The sequence below is a fragment of the Ambystoma mexicanum genome, chromosome 1p, assembly GCF_040938575.1.
Source record: "Ambystoma mexicanum isolate Mex_15411 chromosome 1p, UKY_AmexF1_1, whole genome shotgun sequence".
In the NCBI taxonomy this organism is placed as follows: domain Eukaryota; kingdom Metazoa; phylum Chordata; class Amphibia; order Caudata; family Ambystomatidae; genus Ambystoma; species Ambystoma mexicanum.
Genome location: NC_090921.1, coordinates 1221046292 through 1221065233, shown reverse-complemented (window position 1 = coordinate 1221065233; position 18942 = coordinate 1221046292). Strand labels below are relative to the sequence as shown.

At 43.1% G+C, this 18942-nt stretch overlaps 1 long non-coding RNA gene across 1 annotated transcript in view; it reads right to left on the bottom strand.

Annotated features, from left to right (window-relative positions):
• LOC138572856 (uncharacterized) overlaps nt 1-17687 on the bottom strand; it is a 70886-nt gene extending 53199 nt beyond the window's left edge. The window contains exon 1 of the long non-coding RNA XR_011303915.1: nt 17591-17687. This is a non-coding gene — a long non-coding RNA (uncharacterized lncRNA). The remainder of the gene's footprint in view (nt 1-17590) is intronic.
• Between the last annotated feature and the right edge of the window lie 1255 nt (nt 17688-18942).

Sequence of the window (18942 nt, the reverse complement as noted above, 5' to 3'; positions counted from 1 at the left end):
TGAGATGGTCGCTCCTGTCCTAACTCTAGCCAGTGGTTTACTGTACAGCAATTGGACCCAACTCAAGTACGTGGGCCCAATCCCATATTCCTTCAAGGCCACCATCAACCAAGGCCATTTGACAGAGTCGAAGGCCTTCACCGCATCTAACAAAATTATTGCAACTTCCTGGCGGTCCCTTTCCATTTGTTCTATAACATGATGGAGCCTTCTGAGATTGTTGGATATACTTCTGCGCGTAACATTCCCCGTCTGGTCAGGATGTATGAGTTTATTGATAACCGGTCGCAGTCTATTTGCCAGCACTGCCATAAGTATCTTGCTATCCTGATTAAGCATGGATAGCGGTCTATAAGACCCGCAGTCCATGCATGGTTTATTAGGCTTGAGAAGCGGGATGATAATTGCCTTCCTCAGAGACTGTGGCAGCATCTCCCTATCTAACGCCTCATTGAACATTGCCAGTAGTGGAGAGAGCAACTCTGCTTTGTACGTCTTGTAGAACTCGCTAGGGAGTCCGTTCGCCCCTGGAGCTTTGCTAGTGGGTAGGAGCTTGATCACTGCTTCGAGTTCCTCTAACGTGATTCGGCCCTCTAAGTTCTTCCTCTCTGCTGCATCCAGTTTGGGAAGGCCGATGTCCTTCAATGTTTCCATCACATCAATTTCTCCTCCCTCGTCAACATCAATATACAGTCGCTGGTAGAACTCTAAGAAGCCTGCGTTCACTCCTTCCTGGGTATCTAGTATTTGTCCATCTATCCCCTGTATTACTCTAATCATTTGTCTGGGTGTCTCGCTCTTAAACAACCAGGCTAACAACCTGCCCAGCTTGTCTCCATCTGCATGTTGTCTTTCAACTAATTTTTTGTAGTTCAGGTTGCATAATCTCTCCCAGTACTCCCTGCAATCCTGTTGTAATTGTTTTATAGTTCCTCTGGGGAATGTCCACTCTTGCACATTATTATCTCTAATTTCTTTTTTGCTTCATGTAACTCATGCGTTATTGCACCTTGTAGGCCTTTGGATTTTGATATTGCCACCTCCCTCACCACCACCTTAAATGCCTCCCATAATGTGCCAGTCGATTCTACGCTCCCTATTTTGTGATCGAAGTATTTTACTATTTCTTTCCTCAGGTCCTCCTTAAACACTGTGTCTTTCCAAGCTTCGGCCCTAAGTCTGCATGTCGGGATCCGTGCTCTGGGCGGCGAGTACTGCCAAGTTATAACCAATGGCGAGTGATCTGAAAGGACCTTTGCTTTGTATTCTGACTGTGCTATTTCCCCCGTCAACTCTGGTGTAGCGAATATGTAGGTTTTGTGGGGCCAAATAGTGAGAATATTGCCTATCCTTTGAGTGGTGCATCCTCCATACATCCACCAGTTGAAAATCACTCAATAGGGTCCTCAGGGCTCTAGCTACCAGGGTAGGCTTTCCCAACTTTTCATCTGATCTATCAACCCTAGGATCTAGCGTGCAATTAAAGTTCCCTCCCCACGTGACTATCCTCCCAATATATGGGCTGATCTTGTTGTATAGAGTTCTGAAATAACCGGCAGCATCTTGGTTTGGGGCATATGTGTTGAAGTCTCTGTTTTCAGCTAGTCCTCTCATTAGCACCATCCTCCCATCTGGCTCTACGGTGGACTGTAACAGCTTAAAAGGGACATGCAGTGCTATCCACCTACTCACCCCTCTGGCATACGCCAAGTATGTTGCTCCTATGGTGATCCCTCTCCATTTCCGTCCCACCACTTCCTGTTTTTCTTTTGTCAGGTGAGTTTCCTGTAGTAAAGCAATATCAATTCTCTGCCTCTTCAAATATATCATGACCTTATTCCTCTTCAGATAATTATTGAGCCGCCTGACCTTCCATGTCACTATCTTGAGGTCTCTCATCTCATCCAAGCCCGGTTCCGCCCCTGTCCTCCCTTATCTTCCTCTCCATGCTAAGTGATTTGTAGGTATATGCTCGCTCCCCTACTTTTCTAAACACCCCTTCAAACTCCCCAACACCTTCCCATCCCCAATTGATGCTCTCCCCTTCCCCTCCCCTCAACTTCCCCAAACTGTTGCCCAGCTCCACCCCTGGATCTGAGGCTACCCCGCATCTAGCCCATTTCTCGGTATCACTGATACTCAGTACTTAGCAGGGGGATACCGCTTTACCGGTATCCCAACTAAACTATAACGGGGGATGGTAGTGTGTCTCTTGTTGCCGGTTGTCTACAGCAACACCTGCGCCTCCTGCTTTAAAGGAATGGTTCACCCAAAACATTTTATTGGCCAAAAAGATGGGCAATAATAAAAAAAATATACTGGCACTTTTTTTTTTTAAAGTTCCTATGTAAAATTTGGAGCAATTGAAGCTCAAAATTTACAAAAGCAAGCACATTTGTGAAATGGATGCCCGTCTGTGCTCGCTTTTGATTTTGCGGCACTTATGAAGGACAAGCCAGCCAGCTGTAGTAAACAAAAGCTACCACTGGGTGGCTTTTCCTTCATTGGTTTTTCTTTCTAAGTTTCTCAGGCTCCTCCGAGCCAGAGGAGCCTCAGAAACTTAGAAAGATTTCTGCCTGCAGCTGCTCCCCGTGGGGAGCCCGAGAGCCCCAAATGGGAAAGCTGCTATAAGCAGAAACACCGTGGCATGGAAACACAACCGCGTTGTGTTTCTGCCTGCAGCTGCTTTCCCATTTGGGGCTCTCTGGCTCCCCACGGGGAGCCCAAGAGCCCCAAATGGGAAAGCCAAGGCAGGCAGAAACACTGCAGCATTTCTAAAAACAACTGCGCTGTGTTTCTGCCGGCAGCTGCTTTCCCATTTGGGGTTCTCGGGCTCCCGGGAGCCCCAAATGGGAAAGCAGCTGCAGGCAGAAACACTGCGGCATGGAAACACAACGCGGTTGTGTTTCAATAACGCTGCTGTTTTTCTTTCTAAGTTTCTCAGTCTCCTCCGGCTCGGAGGAGCCTGAGAAACTTAGAAAGAAAAACCACAGCGTTTTCAAACACAATCACGTTCTATTTATGTTTGCGGTAACTTCATAAACTACCACAAACATAAATAAAACGTTTTTAAAGCTGCAGTTTTATTTGTACATTTTCTGGGCTCCTCCAGCTGCAGCTTTTCTGCCTGTAGTCTCCGGTCTCCGTCCTGCAAGTCCTGGCACCAATGAAGGAAAAGCCACCCAGTGGTAGCTTTTGTTTACTACAGCTGGCTGGCTTTTCCTTCATTAGTGCCGCAAAAGCAAAAGCGAGCACAGGCGGGCATCCATTACACAAAATGGATGCCCCCATGTGCTTGCTTTTGTAAATTTTTAGCTACAATTGCTCAAAATTTTACATAGGAACTTTAAAAAAAAAGTGGCAGTATATTTTTTTGTTATTGCCCATCTTTTTGGGCAATAACATTTTTTGGGCCAACCATTCCTTTAAGCTAACAGCAATACAAGTTTGTGTGAGCCTCCGCGCAACTCTTCCTGTACCATCTCTGTACATTTGTCATTATATTCTAGTCCTAAAGTCAATATTTACATGCTGTACTTATCTCTCATAATATCTACTTGTCCAACATTACAGCACTGGAAAAAACAGGGATGGGTCACTTCTCTGTTCCGCTCTCCATCTGGCCTTCTGCTCCCAATGGACAGTTGCTCGCGTCCAGCCATGCAGATACATACTCCGGTGAGTCGAAAAAGAGGGCCCTGTTCTTATGGAACACTTCCATCTTTGCCGCATACAGCAGCATGTATATGAAGCCTGCCTCACGTAATCTCCTCTTGACCGCCACGTAATTCAGGCACTGTTTTTGCACCAAGAAGGTATAGTATGGATATGCGGAAATACTCCAAGACTTTCTCCCTGTCTTTGTAGTTCAGTATCTTGGAAATGATTGTCGTGGTTGGACCCCGGGTGGTGGTTTCCTGACCAAGGCTCTATGCTCTCTTTCTACCGCGAACGCCTGGCAGAGTGCTCCGCCTGTTATCTCTTGCAACAACATGTTTTCGATGTAGTTCATTGGGTCCGACCCTTCTTCGCCTTCCGGAAGCCCCACAATGCGTACGTTATTTCTGCGCGTATGCCCTTCTGCTTCTTCAGCTCTGTTCTCTAAATTGCTCACCTGTTGTAGCAGCGTATGGAACTCTTTTGTATTAGTCACACAAAGCTTGTGTTGGTGCCCACCCCCTTTTCAGGCTTCCTGTGTGCTCAGCTAGTGCCCGGACATCTTGCTGCAATAGATTTACATCCACACTTACCGCGTCAATTTTGAATTCAAGCAAGGTCCTCAATTACGAGATAGCCATGTCAATTTTGTTCTCCCAAGATAATTTTAGTTCAGCTATGGCATCCATTATCTGTTGGTCATTACGACCTTTGGTTCCTGCATCTTGTATGCACTGTCCCTTCGTTTTGGCCCCTTCCATTGTTGGTGATGATTTGGCGAATTCCTCTATGGATGACTGTTTTCCTCGATCTTTGGGCAGCTTGGATGCCATTCTCGTGTGCGTGGGGCAGTCTTGTCAGGTGCCCCCATATGATGGGTCCACACACCTATGTTGAGGGCCAATCGCTTCAATGCAGGGAGCTTCTGTGTGCCTTTTATCCTATGACTTGAGGTGACCCACCGAATTTTGTAGTAACTCTTCTGAGCCCTTGAGCCGTGGGGGTCCCAGGACGCAGTCAAAGTGCACAAGGATACATTTTTCTTTTTCTTTTTTTTTCTTTAAAAAAATGTTTTTATCCCCTACTGTTTTGCAACGGGCGCCATCTTGATTCCACATCCCGGGGTCCTCCCATGATCAGTATACTGACCGTAGAAACAGCGTTCTACAGAGCCATGTCCTCACATGGATTGGGCCGGTGTGACGTTCTCTAGCGTGTTCCCAAGTATCTCATGTGGGCCTCCAATGTATTTTTTTACGTTCCTGAATCCTCTTTAGCGGTCAGCCTGCACTTATTGTGCATCTGTTTTCCCCAGGATTATGTTGGAGTGCCCTGTTTCACTGCGGATGTCAGTTTCACTAGCTCGTATTATTGTGCATGCTCCCTAGTAGTCGAGCCTTGATCTAATGTAACTCAACCCCTTGTCACGTTCGTTGCTGTCCCGAGCACCTGAGGGACTTAGTTCCATGGTCTCCTGTCAGCAGTGTTCCTCATCTGTTTTAGTGAGATACGATCTCACACTTTCGTTCAATCACGTCCACTGGTGTGAGATTCCTTTGTGTTCCGCGTATTTCTTGTCGGGTGGCCTCGCGACCCAGAATGCCCATCCAGCTTTGTTCCGTATGGGAGAGTTGATTCTCATCCGTTAGTCACTCTGGCATCCTGATCTATTCCCTGTGCCACTCCAGCTCTCACCGCATTGCGTAGCCCCCAGCTGGCTTCCGCTAGCAACCAATGTGTTTTTTCTTTGTATTACCGCGTGAGCTGCCGCAGACACTTCAGCTTTCACACCGAATCAGTCTTTTAGCCTCCCGATGGGAGTTCTAGCTGCAGCAGCGTTTCGTCTGGCTACACTGTTGTGGTGCAGCCTTCATTTGGCTATTCTTTGTGTTCTAATGCTGCCATCTTGTTTGTCCACCAGCCGCCGTACGCAAACTTCTTTTGCTCCCAGTTAAGTCTCCATGCAACGAATTTCACCGGGCAATCGAGCGGTGCAACCTCCGTTCATTCATGCTTCTGTAGGTTCTAGTTTGCATTTTGAGTCTGCTGTGCAACATCACTTTTTCTTAGGATCTACCAAGGATCAGCAGGAGCTCCCGGAGAACACAGCCTATCCCATGGCCATGTAGCCACGACCCCCACTCCGATGCTACTCGATCCCGAAATACTGCCAGCTGTCAATGACAGTTTTCTGGGCACATTGATTCTTCCATGGAGTTAAGGCGAATATCCCACGCATGTCTTCATAACTTTCTTGAATTGCTTTTTTCTCTCTGTGCTGAGCAGGTCTTCTGTAAGGTTTGTGCAAGTGATTTGCAAATTCCCCAAGAAAGTGACAATGTTCAATGCAATTTAAACATATTGCTAATGTTTATTTTATTTATATGTTGAAATATGTCAGCAGGATATGTAGCCAAAGTGAGGGCTTTAACAAAGACCCTGGGGCATTACCTCATCACCTGATGCGGTAATGCACATTGCTATTAGGTCTATGGCCCATTAGACTGGGGTATTAATAGTGTCTTGGTTTGGTTGCAAGACACACTGGCATTTTGCAACTGAAAAAGATGTCCGCCATGGAATGGAATACAAAGTCAGTTCACCCTTTCCATGGACGCCATTTAAAACAGGAGGTCATTTACAATTTCTGTGGTAAGGTTTGTGGAGGGGACCTTCAAACAAGCTGGCGCAAAGTTTGGAAACCTCAACGTTTATTTAACATCTTGTCTGCATCCATTGGGTTTAAGTGGATGAATCGTATAGGAAGGCTCATGTGAAATATAAGGTGAAAGCGCATGGAGCAAGATTAGTACAGCAGTATTTATTTATTTATTTATTTATTTATTTATTTATTTATTGTTTGCTTGCTTGTTAGGTGATTATACAGGAAATACATTCTGTTTTTAAGTGCCCACAAGGAAGCAGGGAAGGAACATGGGATAGCAGTACAATTAAATACACAAAAAAAGAAAAAAGAAATACAGTAGGGAAGGGGCGTCCAAACCGACTATGCCTTGTGAGTATTCAGAACGTGCAAGTGCAGCAAGGTAGAGGGCAGTGGGGTAGGTGCTGTGGTGCCCATGCTCGAGGGTGAGCCACAGATGAAGTGCAGGGTAAGTGCTATGCGGCCAGAAACTGCATAAGGTGGAAAGTGAGAATCACCAATGCCAGGCTGTGTCGAGGCAAGTGCTGAAGGAAGAGAGAAGCTGGGGAGATTGGGTGTGAATGGCCAGAGGCCCCAAGGATGCATAAGGGTCCAAGACACCAATCAAAGCAGCTGTGAGATTAGCAGAGGAAGGGGGAGGAAAAGAAGAGAATCTTGATGTGCTTTCAGAATTAAGAAGGTCCTGCTCAAGGTGCAGAGGGAGGGAGAGGCTGTTCCAAAGGATGGATCCAGCCGAGGAAAGCTCTCTGTTTAGCAAATGCTTTGCAGACAGATAGTTGGTGCCAGAGGAGTGTAGAAATCTAGAAGGAGAGTATTTGGTAATAGAGAGTTGCAGATAGTGTAGTCCCCAGCCCCACATAGCCTTGTGGATGATACAGAGGGATTTGAATTTGGTCCGTGCAGCAACCGGTAGCCAGTGGAGGCTTTTTAGAGCAGGAGAGATGCTGTCACTGGGCATAAGGCCAAAGATAAGACTTGATGCTCTATTCTTAATTAGCTGAAGAGGTCGTAGAGTGTAAGAAGGTAGATTAAGAAGGAGGCTGTTGTAATTGTAAAGTCTAGAGAGAACCAGGTCTCAGGAAATATTGAGCTTCTGGGGGAAAGTGAAAAATGGGAGAATTCCTTTGAGAAGGAAGCGTTGGAAGTGGGACTTCTTGGAAATGTCCTGTGTGAACAAGGAGCAGGGGGAGAGCCCAAGGAGGGAGCAGGGGTCTCAATCAGAAGGATCTCAGTTTTGCTGGCATTGAGGCAGAGATAATTGGAAGTGCACCAAGCCTGGATGGCAGACAGGCAGTCAGGGAGGAAGGAAGGTGCAAGTGAGTCAGCAGGAAGTCTGAAAAAGAGTTGAGTGTTGTCTGCATAACACTGGAAGTTGGGGGAGAAGGAGGAGATGAGGCATTCCAGCTGAGCAAGGTAGATGTTAAAGAGCCAGGGGGAGAGGATAGATCCCTGGGGGACACCACAGGTGGAGAAGGAAGTAGGAGAGGAGAAGATGCCCAAGATGATATGTTAAGAGCGGTCAGTTAGGAAAAAGGTCAGTCATTCCAGTGCCCGTTTTGAGATACCAAAGGTATCATGAAGCCTTTGTATGAGAATGGAATGGTTGAAAGTGCCAAAGGTAGAAGAGAGATCAAGTAGAATGAGGGCAGCTGGGGAGTTGATCCAGGGATGTGAGCAGTTCTTCACGGGTGTTCAAAAGAGCAGTTTCCATGCTTCTGGATGCTTGAATCCAGATTGATGATTTGGAGACCACCAACAGGTTCAGTGTGCGATTTGAGTTGGGAAAAGGTCAGCTTCTCCAGCAGTTTCCCCAGGAAGGGGGTGTTTGAAACAGACCAGTAGTTGGATGGACGGGTAGGGTCTACTGAAGGTTTTTTCAATAGTGAGTGCACAAGGCAGTGCTTGAGGGAGGAGGGGAAAGAGCCAGTGGCAAAAGAGTGGTTGTAGAGATCAGTGAGTGTGAGGGCAAGAGAGCCAATGTTGTCCTTGAAGGTTCTGGACGAGAAGGTGGGTACCCATTTGGAAGAAGACTTCATAGAGAAGACAACTCTGGAAACTTCTTCAGGTGTGCCAGGAAGGAAGGAGGAGAAGGCGGAAGGAGGAGGGGGAGTGGCCAATGGAGATAAGGGGATGTGGGATGGGTTTGGTGGGTTAGTAACAAGGGTGTTCAGGATTTCATGAGTTTTGGTGGTGAAGTGTGTGGCCAGTGCATTGCAGAGGGCCTGGGCACGGAAGAGGGGAGTACGATACTGCAGAAGGGTTGGCTGGCTGCCTGCTGATTTTGACAAGTTCAGCCATGTTTTGGATGCACATGTTACCTGTGCCTGAATGTTGGCCCTTTTCTTGTCATGGATGGCAAGTCTGTATTGTCCTTGGAGCAGGCAGCAGGCCAGTTTCTCAGAGGGTAAACCTGAGGTTTGCCACTTCTGTTCTGCTGCTTTGCACTTTCAGTTCAGTGCTGCAAGTTCGGATTCATATCAGGTGTAATGCTTAGAGGCAGTTTTCAGGTGGATCCTCATGACTGGGGCAAGGATGTCAAGAGTATTGTTGATTTCTGACTGAAGATTGCTGACAGCAGAGTCTGAGGTAGGGAGGGAAGCAAAGGCAGCGGCTCACACTCGTTTCATCGGTCGAATGTTCGAGAAGGAGGTTGGCAGGGCTTTTGTGGGTGTGGTAGGAGGGCTGAAGGAATCCAGGTAGGTGCAGAGGAGAGCATGGTCTGACCGGGAGAGAGGGCTGACAAGAGGGGGGTTGGCACGAGATCGGAGTGGGTGATGACGTCCAGGGTATGTCCAGCCGAGTGGGTTGGACTGGAGGTGGAAGATGGAGAGGGAGAGATAGGCACAGGGGTCAATGAAAAGAGTGGATGCTGATGCAAAGGCATCCAATTGGATGTTCAAGTCACCCAAGAGGAGGAGGTTGGAGGTGGATGAAAGTAAGGAGGAGCAGATATCAGTATTATCTGTGCCATAGAGTTCCAAAACTATCAGTAGTTGTTTTCCACTAACACCGAATCTCAGTCCCTTCCGCCTGCACCGGATCTTTCAAACTTTGTGGTGATATGCAAAACTTGTCACAGCTTGATCGAGGTTGGATGTGGCATCCTAGACGCTTTGGGCAAAGCTCTTTTAGATCATACAGCCAATTGCGAATGCCAATAATAGTTTTAAGTGTCTATGTTTTTCCTCATTGTTTAGAAACAAAATATCAAAACATTTACAAAATATAAATTGCGAAAACAAATAAATGTTCTTTTTTACCTCTTGTTATAGGTATGAATTCTCGTGTCTTTCCCTTCCCAGTTCCTACCTCTTTTTTCTTATCCTTGCATATATTCATGAGTGCCAGCTTTTGATTTTCGCTATGGGGGCAAAAGTAACTGGACATATGTAATTCTTGCAGTTAGTTATTTTTTTTACTTTTTCAGTGATGCTTAAATGGGATTAGTTGGGGTTGTACAGTGTAAAACAACAGTCACCAAGAGATGGCCATACATTTTTTAATCAAAGTGAGAGATCCTCAGGAAATAATCTAATCTCACTGTGTATTGCCTAAAAACATTATGATTTCTCAAAGTCTGCAATATTTTATGTATAACAATACGACTGTCAAAACAGGTCAAAATGAGTTTGTGATTTATGAATATCTTTGAGTGATGGGTTGCAAATGTTTTAAAATATTGAGTGGGTGTGCTAGTGGTGTGGTAGTTTTTGGTCATGTCCACCAGCCATGGCCAGAGGCAATGGCTAGTGGTCTGGTAGTGTTTTAAAATAGACAGTGGATACAGACAAAGGCTGTGCGCAATGACCATGACCGAAGACAATGCTAGTGGTCTGCAAGCATTCTAAAAATCTATGGAATAACAAAACCCTTCAAATTCAAGGAAGAAACTTTAGTTGCATGGACATTAAGGTGAGCAATACATTGTAACACAACCTTTGAAATTCAAGGTCAAAACTTTACTTGCATGGTGGTTAAGGTGAGAACGTAATGCAAAAAAAAACCCTGAAATTAAGCTAAAATCACCTTAGCTTCGCGCCCCCTTTTGTGCAGCCTATGACCACACTGATGACATCACTAATTACATTGCAACAATAACTAGCATTACGGATGGCCTTCAGCCATGGTCAGTTTGCATGGCCAAATATATTTTAACACATTAATGGGTACTAATCATGGCCTTCAGTCATGGATACTGCCCACAGTCTTCACCCATGTGCACTGTATTCCTTAAAAAACTAATAGGTCCTCACTCGTAGACTTAGGCCTTCACCAGTGGATACAGCTTTCAGTTGTGTCCATTGTATATTTTATACATTGATCAGACACTAGTCATGGACTTTAGCACATCTTTGGGTGTGACCATTATATATTCTAACATATAAAAGGGGCCTCACTAGGCTTGCCCTTTGACCATGAGCAGTTTGTACATCTTTTGGCCATGTCCACTGTATATTTTACAATAATAAAATTCAATAAACAATGGTCTTCGGCCATGCCTACTGTGTATTATACAACACTAACTAGCCACTAGCTATGGCCTTCGGCTGTGCCCACTCTATATTATATACACTAATCAGCCACTAGCAATGGTCTTAAACACAATTCTAGCCATTGGCCACGACCTTTGGTTGTGCCACCTGTATATTCTAACATATTAATGGGCACTGGCTACGGCCTCAAGCTATGGCCGCTGACTACAGCTTTCAATGTTGCTCACTGTATATTTTAAAACAGTGACAAGCCAGTAGGCATGGCTTATAACCATGCACATTGGTATTTTGCAACACTAACTGACCACTACCTGTGGTGTTGGGTGATGGCCAGTGACTACAGCCTTTGTCATGGCCAAGCCCATGGCCTAAATTGTTATAAAGAAAATCAATGTTTTTATGAGCTAACTTCTTAATCATGTTATGTCTAAAGCCATAATTGATGTAATCAGTTATGTACAATGTAATTAGTGCTGTCACCAGTGATGGCACCAGTGATGTGACTTGTAATGTCATCAGTGTTCTCATACAGCATGTAATTAGTGATGTCATCAGTGATGCGATCTGTGATATGATCATTGTGGTCATAGGCTGTGCAACAGTGGATGCGAAGTTTAGGTGGCATTAGCTGAATTTCAAGGGGTTTTGTTGCATTAAGTTCTAACCTTAATGCCCATGCAAATGAAGTTTTTCCTATATATATTGACAAAAGGGGGAAAGTTATTCCTTCTTTCCCGAAAGGGATAGCACAGAGAGGACTGGGTTGAACGCCAGTCAGTGACTTCATCCCAATAAATCACCGACAAAATGACTGTATAATCCTTCAAATATCCAGTTTATTAAAGCATCAGCTGACAGCTAAAAACAGGGTACACCGCGTTTCGCAGCACCCTTGCTGCTTGATCAAGTATAAACAAGTTCACTTGAAAGCTCATGCATATATACAAAGAATTGCAGTCTCTATGATACTTTTTGCTTGTTGTCCTTTCTCCCTTTTTACGTATGTGAATACAAGTTGCAAGGCCTCAGTGCAAAACCTCATAAAACACAGTGTACATTTTGTAGTGGGGCCAGTCTCAACACTAACAACCTTTTTGCCACTTATTTTGACTTTCTGCACTTTTATTGGATATATGAACTATCTGGATCATTACATCTAGTTTAGATTATTTATACCTTATAATCGAAAGAAACAATGTGTAGAACAATACTAATTCTTCCAAATGTCTTATGTCAACAATATGACCGTGGACCATTGTAGACATTATTTGAATTACAGAAAAGCAAATATTCACCTCATTTTTAGATATTTTATCAGAATGAAATAAAAAATAATTATTTCAAACATTGTAAATCGCTAACCAATGCGATTTATCATACAATGATAATCTAAACCAAATAAAGAAATTCAGTATTGATGAGTTGAGGCAGATTGCATTGAGACATGGTGAAAGATGCTTTTTACATACAGGTATGGCGGACAGGCTGAGAGTGAGAAAGCTCTGCGCTTTGATCAGGGTCTGTACAGATCGGATTTACATAGCTCATAAATGATTATGAATGGAGCAATAAAATCACTGTATAAAAGCAATGCCAATTGCAACATGCTAAATTAGCTCAATTGACTTAAAGTCATGTTTTAGAAAGACAATGTATTAACATTCTATAAAGTGCACAGTGCATCTTTCTGTTTTTGAAAACATTAAGGTTAAACAGAACCAAATCAGAAAGCGCAAAGTGCATCAATAAAGTGCCTAGTGCATCTTTCTTTATGTAAACAACAAGAATGTAAACAACAAAGTCAAATAAGGTGCAAAGTGCATAGATATTAAGACCTTATTAAAATACTCATCACTATACGGCTTTAAAATGTGGCATACATATTCACCTCAAGATTAAAACACACAGTATTACAATACTTGATAGCAGCAAAAAAACACTTCTCAAAAAATGGGGAGAATGCAAACATTATTGTATAAAAGGCAACAAGAAATAGAGACAAAGCAATACAATTCTAATAACAGTGAGCATAGGCACAATCCAATGAAAACCATACACAAAATCTTCACAAAACCTTAGGAAATCACTGTGATAACACTGCAAATATTTTTTTCACAGACTAATACTAATAAGATCATTTTGACAATGAATCAACACATTTCATAAAATGCATGCATGATCTGGCAATTAGAAAACATGATCATACATTGATCATGTACTTAGAATATTGGAATATATAAAAAAAAAAAAACTAATCAGGAACACATAAATAGGCATCCTGATATCCTTTCAAAGTAGGAATAAGGCTCCTATCCAGGACACCCATAAATACTTGATTTAAATTCATGTGTCCCATTTGTTAAGTAGAATTCCTAAATTCTTTTTGTTTACACAAACATTTCTATATTGTTTATCTTTTCACTCACGATTGATGTATTTCATATGTTTTACTTTATGCAAATTTACAAATTACTTAGATTGTGTCACTGAGGTATGTATTTGTCATGATTCACTGTATTATTAATACATGTTGATACCTTTAGACACTCTTTTATTGTTTTCCTAATAGTGACTCTTTAAGCACAGAACCTTTATAAGATTGAACTTAAATGAACAATGCAAGCAAATTGTGTTGTCCCCAATGTGGATGTCCTTTTTTTCATTAAATGCTATATATACATTAACCTTCTTATATCTTCTTAAACTGCTTTCCATAGAATTTGATTTGACCTCATAGTGCACATACATGGGGCAGTAAGCAGGCCTCAAATACACAATTCATTTGTGCTCATGATAATCAACTCTAATGTTATTGTAATTTTCTGGTGCTGTTGTTTCTTTCTTCTTTACTTTAGTTTCCCTGTATGTGGCTCTAATTTGTAAACATTTGGGGGGTTTATATGTATTTTTTGTACTTACACAAGTATGTCATAAGTTTGCAATTGTTAGATATTTATCTGATGTTTAATGCCACAAAACTTTGATAAGGTAGCATTTATTTATAGATAATAAATATTGCTGCTTGCAGCCATTTGTGTATCTACTATTAGGTTCCTCTATTAACAACAACATTTGAATGTAATGTTTGCTTTAGATGAGACATTCTTTAATACATTAGGTAGTTTATGCTAGATCTCCCGATCCCCCCTAACATCTTGTTACCAACATTATAAACACTACCCCTTTTAGGGACTGTTCATGAAAATTATTTTAATGTGTAATGGGTGATGTTATCAGTGATGTCATCAAGGACATTTGACATTTGTGATGTCATCTTTCATATACTTGGTGTTTTGTCTTAGCGGTGCCCGGTGGTGGCACGCGTTATGGTTGCTTAGCTTACCATAACTGGCAAATTTCTGGGGATTTTCGGTTTTACTTGTAAGCATAACGTTCCGTTAAAGTTTTTACATTTTTCTTATCATTTTTTATTAGTTCAACTAAACCATAATGTCCCTTTAACAACGTTTTTTCATTGAATTTCATGGGTTTTTATTAGTGCAACTTAACCATAATGTCCCTTTGACAAAGTTTGTTCAGTGAATTTCTCCTCTGTGAAAAGCACAGTGAGGTAAAGCCTGGTTGAGAGTCTCTCCGGGGCCATCCACCCAAGAAATGTTCAATGGGCCAAACCTTCTGTTGCATATTTTGAGGTACTTGCGGTCTCACCCTAAGTTACCTGGGTGTCTGGGGTTGCTGTTGGTACTCTTGTTCAGAGGTGCTCTGCCTAGCATTTCACTTCTGGACTGCCTTTGGGTGGGATAAAGACTGATAGTCAAATGGAAATGTCTCCTCTGTGAAAAGTGCAGTGAGCTAAAGCATGGTTGAGACTCTCCCGGGGCCATCCACCCAAGAACAGGTCAGTGGGCTGTGATTGTGCTGGTAGTGGGACTCAGAAATTCTGTTGCATATTTTGAGGTACTTGGGGTCTCCCCCTAAATTACCAGGGTAACTCAGACGTGGACCCCTTCCTCACTGTGCTTAGAGACGCACAGCTTCACCTCACTGAAGAGGCCCGACTGGGACGAAAGACATGTCTGGGGTTGCTGTTGGTACTCTTGTTCAGAGGAGATTCGCCTAGCATTTCATTGCTGGACTGCCTTTGGGTGGGAAAAAAACTGATATGCATATGGACATTTCTCCTTTGTGAAAAGCACAGTGAGTTAAAGCAAGGTTGAGACTTTTCTGGGGGCCAACCACCCAAGAACAGTTCAATGGGTTGTGTTTGTGCCAGAGGTACTCCCGGACCTTCTGTTGCATATTTTGAGGTACTTGGGGTCTCACACTAAGTTACCAGATTAATCCAGACGTGGACCCCTTACTCACTGTTCTCAGAGAGGCACAGCTCCACCTCACTGATGAGGCCTGACTAAGCCGAAACACGTGTCTCGGGTTGCTGTTGGTACTCTTGTTCGGAGGAGATTTGCCTAGCATTTTGGTACTGGACTGCCGTAGGGTGGGACAAAAACTGATATGCATATGGACATTTCTCCTCTGTGAAAATCTCAGTGAGCTAAAGCATGGTTGAGACTCTCATGGGGGACAACCACCCAAGAACAGGTCAATGGGTTGTGTTTGTGCAAGTAGAGGGTCTCCCTGACCTTCTGTTGCAGACTCATTTCTGTAGACATATTTTTGGGACGTTTTAAAAAAAACTACTGATTTACACTAAGTTTACAAAAGCACGCTTTCAGGAACAAGTGCCACTCCTGCCGCAAATTTGATGAAAATCCAATCAGCGGTTTGGGCTGCAGGCGTGAGCAAAATTTGTTTTCCATTGCGTCTATGGCAAATACCACACATTTTGGGACCCCCCCTATAACTTTGCCCCCCTACACAAAACCTCACCAATCTTCTCAGAATCAATCTGACAGGGCTAGATACTTTTTTTTCAAAGTTTTGTGAGGATTCGTCCGGGGGGGGGCAAAGTTATAAATCGCACAAAAAGTGCTCTTCCTATGGGTTGAGCAATTTAACCATACCTACAGGGCTGCTACCGCAGGCCATGCAGTATTAGATTTCAGATTTGCATGTCTCTGTGTTCACTTCCAGCATACCGCTACTCTCAGGCTGCCTCTTTTCGTACACAAGCACCACCACCTCTTTCCTAACGAATAGAGAGAGACTCACTGCTCTTCAGTTTTACTAGTTTCTTCTCACCACTCAACAACTTTGGAAAATGTTGCTACCCAACTGCTTCCTCCCTCGCCCTGCATAATCCTCGCTACTTCCACCTCCATGCTCTTATCAAACACACCTTTCTTTCACCATCCACACATTTCACCCCTCTATCGCTTTAAATTGCCCACTAGCTACCATCTGTATTTTGTCCTTTTGTATCCCCTTTGCCTATGCCAGCCGCTAACTAAAGGTCACGGTTCCCCAGTTAAGCTGCCACCCTCCCACCTCCTTAACATCTTTCTCATATCACATGCGCTCACAGCCCCAACAGGACTTTGCATTGCCCCACCAAACTCACCCAGTCCACTGAAATCCACATCTATCGTTCTACAGCCGGAGATGTGGTGGGTCAAATGTACCTGCCTCCTTCTCATCCACAACACACATATAAGTCCTACCATAAACTGAACAAGTACTTACAATTGACCATACCCTAAAAGAGTACTACCACTGCTGTATATATTTCCATCCATATCACTGTATTTTATTCCTTGTATATTTACCCTGCTGTAATGACTACCTACTGCTCCACTATCTGTGTACTGTTATGTATCGCCATGACTTTTTATGTATTGCCATGACTTGTTGTAACATGTAAGACTAGCGCCCAGTTGCCTCAGGGCTTGGCTCGCGCTCTACAAATAAATAAAATACAAATACAAATATAGAGGATAAGGTGGGCTTAGAAGTGCCTGACTGCCCCACCAGTCCTATTACCAATTGCCGACCTAGAGGGCGGATACCTACCACAGTGTACCTTACCACTAAGCAATTTTATTAGCACCTCAAGGTCCTGTAAAGAGAGAGAAAGAGAGAGAGAGAGAGAGAGAGAGAGAGAGAGAGAGAGAGAGAGTAGGTTTTCCATGCAGAAGGCACCAGACTAGCACCATTCTGGCAGTAGACTTAAACAAGCTACTCCCATTTAAGATTGGGGTCAGGATGGCACCAGGGCTGGACTGGCCTATAGGGAATTCTTGAGATTTCCCGGTAGGACTCTGCACCCTGGCCCCTTACCTATATTATTTTCAATTTTTCTCATAGGAAAATGCTCAAAATTAGTTATATGGTGCCACTTTGAAAATGATTTCCAGGGCCTGTTTTGGTTCCCAATCCACCCCTGGATGGCACATCCCCTGAAGTGGCATAGATCGCTGCACAATTCCCGGATTCCATACCACACACCTCTACCATACTTACCCTCTTCTCCTTCCCTTGCAGAGAGTCTTTGGATGTGGTTCTGCCACCATCAGATGAATTGCAGTAGAAGTCATATTTTAAAAAACAAATAAGTAAATAGACCGAATCAGAAATCTGTTGGCCAGTGTGGGGATCTTTAGTCTCGCACAGTTTCCAGTATTTGTAATAGCAGACAAGTGAGCATGTTGTCACTTAGCGAAAAGGGAACACAAAATACAACTTTACCGAATGGATTATAAACACGCACAGATCACTGGATTCTGGAAAGGTGTATACCACGTTTCCATCCATGGAGTTATTTTGGTTTAGAAATATTGTAGGCAAAGAACATAATTTTTTATATGCAGAAAGAAACGTAATATTAATCATGGCTCTTGATTATAAAGTTCAAACTTACCAAGTCTCCCCCTGTTCTGCAAAAACGACTGTCCTCAGCTGCTTTATACAGACCTGCCAATGTCAAATAGTCACCAGCTGTCATGCACCGATACTTTTATACTTCCTGCCACGGCAGTGGGAGTGGCTACCACCTGTTCACATCTTTGTATTGTGTTTTTGTATGGAATTTTTTTCGTTGAATTTGTCCGATCCGATGCAGAACGCACTGACGTCCTACATTTCGGGCCGGTTGAGCAAAGTTGAGACACCCATCAATTACACGAAGCAATGATTCAACGCTCGTGTGTAAAACGTGCTCAGTACTAGGAATTTTAATGTTGGGCGTTTATAATTGGAAGACCTCAATTAAGTATAGTTAGGTCAACTTTTTTAAGCAAACCAATATAAACTCATGACTCTGCTGAGTCATCGTGCTAGAATAGGTCTTAAGTGCCAAGGACCAGTATTCACCTCCCTTTTGCATAGACTTACATAATAGCCTGGCTTTTGTTTAAATGGAAACGTTATTCACTATAAGGTAAACCGGGTACAGTAGAACAGGTATGCCGTGATTTATAGGGTGTTATGCTAGGTGCTTCAGTAAAGGCCCAAAGCAGCGTGTGGTAATCATAATAACAATAATACAAATAAAAAAATCTAATTAATTTCTTATCTGAAGTGAATCTGAACCTTTCTTTTATTTCCATATTTATAAATAATAATCAGTAATGTAGTACAAAGAACCATTGAAAATACAACTCAGCAATTCAGTCAGATGCCTAGTTTTGGTTAAGCAATGCTATGCTCAGGTTATACTCAGCAAAGATTAAAATGTTTGCATTTTGAATTACCCATAAAAACGAGTAGTTCTACTACCCCACATGAACAACGGATAAGACACAAATGGTAGCGGGAGGGGAAAGAGTAGAAACATCACCTTCTAGAGCTCCAATTAATTGTAATCATATCTTTTTTTTTTAAACACAGAAGATAATATAGTACCTTCTTGTAAACTTGTGATCCTGCAATTTCTCCTAGGATAGATTCATAATCTCCTATGATAAATTAATAATGTGTGCATCGGGAAACAGAGACAATGTTGTTCAGTTTGCTAATTTTATTAACATATAGAACAGGAAGCGTTGATTAGTCCTGGACAAACTCCCCAAAGACGGACCTGCAGTAACGGTCATCCCAACCGCAACTATAGGATGAGTTTTTGTCACCAACAAAACCTTGTTTAGATGCATTGGAGGATTTGGGGTCTCTCACATGATTTGTCATCCGAACAGGAGCAATGGATTGTCTGTCGAAGAATGTTTTTTATTCGTTAGGCTTCTGTAGCCAAGGGATTCTCCATCAGCAGAATTC